We start from the raw sequence: 3,899 nt of genomic DNA on the forward strand, positions 1-3,899 counted from the left end.
GAAGAACATCCACAGCAAATTTCAACACCCACCAGGTGTTGATACGCATACCTTCTGCTTCCTTAGGGCATGCAGCCCTGGAGAGGGACAATGCCTTGTATAATGCATTTATTGTAGTAATTCAAAGAAATCCCCCAAAGGGCCGAAGACACTTTATAGGGCAAACTGAGCCAGGGCTACACCTCTGCCTTGCTCGCCTGTACACACGGAGCCTCTTACTCTTATTGCCGTGGCAGACAGATGGGGAAGCCACAGAGAGCTGTCACGTTATGCATGGGGGACAGTGGCTAAAAATGAGGCTACCTTCTTGCACTTCAAAGTCTCTACCAAACCATGAGTGGCATGGAGAAACTGCACAGTTTGCCCTCTCTTCCAGCACAGGGGCTGGGGACCGTTGAAGGAAGCCTGGTCTGAACAAATATTCCTGCTCTGAATAGCAAACCTGTTGATCTCCTCCTTAGGGGAGGATGAGCATTTTTGCTGAGGATTCAAAAGTTTTAGCTGGATTCAGGAAGAGAGAGGGCAAGTGCTTGGGAGAGAGATCCATCATGGGTCACTAAATAGAGCAACTAACTGAGGCTCAGAAAATCCCCCGAATTAAAATAGTCTGAGGTTGGGAGAGTATTTAAGGAGCTGAAAAAAATCACACATACTTGTTCTGTTCTCATTTCTCCCTCATGTCTGCTACAGCCTCCGTGCAAAGGAGAGTTCTGGGCTAAATGAATGTTGGCCCTGAACCAGAACTGCCTTTCTGACCATCTTCGTGCCACTGTTTCAAGAGAAAGGAAATGGTTTCTTGATAACCTGTGTAAAAAAATAAATAAGTTAGCTCTTTTTCTTTCTAGTTTTGATCATGTTTTTCGGTTATTTTTCTGCTTTGGGGGCTTTTTTCCTTATCTGGTTTGTTGTGACTCCTGTGGTTCAGCTGGAAGATGGCTCATGGATTGGCCCCTTCTTGGACAGAGATAGACATTAGATCTCTCTCACGGAGCATCTCTGACAGGTCAACAGGAGCGACTGGAGAGGTCCACAAAAGTAACTCAGAAGCCAGCTGCCCTTGCAGCTAGGTCTTGCCTTCGTTACAGAGTAAACTCAAGGTAAAACAGGAGAGCTGCTATAACACAATAGCACCTACACACTCTTACCTTGAACGTGGGAGACTTCTAACTCTCATTGGCTTCTTGTAGAGGGAGTAGGAGAAATGTTGGATTATCACAGCTGTCAGCAGCCAGGGCAACCACTACACAGCTCAGGGCTTATCTTCCAGCTTGTTTGCTCTCCTTCAAGTTAGACTAAACCGAGAGGAACTACGATACGTGTTGACACTTCGAGTTAACCTTCCTTTTGGTCACTAATTAAGGTTTGCTCCTTCGGTAGCTCTGTTTACAACTGTCCAGGTTGCCAGCCAGTCGCTTTTCCACAGAATAAAAGACTTTTTTTTACCTTGTGGAGAAAACATTTGGCCAGGAAAGATCCTTTTAGCCACTTCCATCTATATTAAAGAGAGAAAAGCTCTTCATTCATCCCTTACCCCTCCAATCCTTTCCATGCCAGCTTTACAAAGAGGTATTTTCTAGATTCTTCATCTTTACGGTTTCCTTTTCTTTCAGTCATGCCATACACCCCTGGGTCCCAATCCTGCACTCAGGCTGACAATGAACTTTCTGTTCCTGGGTGTATGCATCTCTGCCTCTCACTCGGGTGATGCCAGCTCAGCCTGGCACTCTGGCAGAGCCCACGAGCTGAGCCATTGATCATCCTGCCTGACATCAATCCTTCTCCCTGAAGTTTGCCTGACTGCTCTGCTGTAGATGGAACGATTGAAGGACACTTCTATTTGGATGTTATTTGCTCTGTGGTTCAAATACGGATTTCTGCTGGTGAGTCTGGATGAGCAAAGACTGGTCCTCAGAGAGGTGGATACTTTCTCGGCAACAAGGTCATCAAAAAAGAAGAAAATCCCAAATTCTTGTAGACATAAATAGATGTTTAAAAAGTGACTGTGACTTTTCTCTAAGCAATATTGAAACCTTTGCAAGTACACAGAACTACAAATATTTCCCATTCCACAACCCCAGCAAAATGCTAATACTTAGATATTTCTCCCGAAAGCACTACACCAATCCGCAGCTTGACACTGCAGCCTGACCACAGGAAGACTGCGAGCTCATGGCCGTGCCTGTACCCTCCATGACTGTCACGCTCCTCTGTGCCCTGAAGTCCCATGGAGACCTTGTCCCTTCCCAGCTGCCCACAGGCTCTGCTTCGACCCCACGCTAACCACCACTTTCCAGCTAAAGGTTGATTACTCCAGGGGACATTTCCATCCAAGCTGTTGCCCGCAGGTTGCAGTCCCTGCCTGAGCGCTATTTTTAGACCAGCTTCTTCGTTGCTATTGATCCCAGTCACCCTCTGTTAATTAGATACACACAACACACACAGCATTTGCAACTCATTTATCAATTCCGTTCAGCACCTCCCTCCCCTGAGATGTAATTTGGAGCCCTCCTTGAATCATGCTATTGAACTTTCCCAGCAACTTTGCTATAGGATTCTCTGTGTTGCAAACTATTTATAGATTATTCTTCTTCTCCTGCTCTCCCTTGGGGAATCAGAAATGGGCAACAGTAATCAGACTTCTATTTTTAAGGAGTTGATCGAAACCAGATATTTCCTCTTTTCTCTTTTTTTCCCCTCCTTCCCCCTGTTGCTGTTATGTACAGCTTCTTTCAGCAGGCGAGACCTTCCTGCTCTGTGTGGTGCTGTACCGATTCTGGTAATGCTCAGGTGATGTGATGCAGAATTTGCCCTGGCTGAAATCTTGTTTGCTGAATTAATGAAATGAATTCCTCCTCCTCTCCGCATCCAAGAGTTTCACAAAGGGCTTTGTGACCTGTTTTGTTTGCTCAGCCTGAGGTGCACCTTTCAGAGGGCTTCAGACTCGCAGACTGCCTTCTCAGCCTGCAGATTTGACCCATTTGCAAGGCACTGGGTTCCCACTGCCCCCTTGTACCTCAGGAAGGGCATCCAACGGCCTTAGACAATGTGTAGTCGGGAGTGAGACAGGTGGAGTTGCTTTTAGGGATGGAGGATGACAGTAATGAGCCCTGGGGTCCTAGGATTTGGGAAAGACCTAAACGAGGGAACATCACCTGAGGCTCAGAGAAATCAGAAGCAGCTCAATGTTCATTGAGTAAGGTTGAAAATCCCAGCTCTAATGCAGGAGGGGGCCTACAGTTAGCACGGGCAGGGTGACACCAGAAGGGACAGCCTTGTCTCAGGGAATACATGAAAGCAGCCCCAAGCTTCCATAGCGGCGCCTGCTGCTGAAAATCTGGTGGGGAAGTGGGAGAGAGGTGTGCCCAGAGGAGCCAGGCAGGGTGCGGGGAGGGGCCCTGGCCTGAAGCCATGTGTTCACAGTGGGCCTGGGGCAGCCGTGGGGCTTGCAGCACCCCCAGCAGTGTGATGGCTCGGGAGTCATGGGGCTGGGCCGTGTGGAAGCAGGGCTGGCTCCTCTGAGCCAGTGGGATATGGCACTGTGTGTGCATGTGTTGTGTGTGGGGATCTATGCGTGTGCCTGTGCTTGGGGAGGCTGTGGTGTGGTTGGGGAAGGGGCTGTGTGGTGTGCATGGGATGGGGGTGGTGTGTGGAGGGCTGTGGTGTGGTCGTGCAGTATATGTGGGGATGGGTTTTGTGTGTGGAGCTTTCATGTGTGTGATGCTGTGGCGTCATTGCTGGGGACTGGGGGGGAGGACTGTAGTATGTGGGGCTGTGTTTGGGGGGCTGTGTGTGTGGAGCTGTGGTATGTGGGGCAGTGTGTGTGTGGAGGCTGTGTGAATGGGGCTGTGGTGCTTGTTATGGGGCTGTGTCTGTGTGTGGGGCCACGGTGTGGAGCTGTG

Source organism: Pygoscelis adeliae, unplaced genomic scaffold, assembly GCF_000699105.1.
Source record: "Pygoscelis adeliae isolate BGI_AS28 unplaced genomic scaffold, ASM69910v1 Scaffold342, whole genome shotgun sequence".
Classification (NCBI taxonomy): domain Eukaryota; kingdom Metazoa; phylum Chordata; class Aves; order Sphenisciformes; family Spheniscidae; genus Pygoscelis; species Pygoscelis adeliae.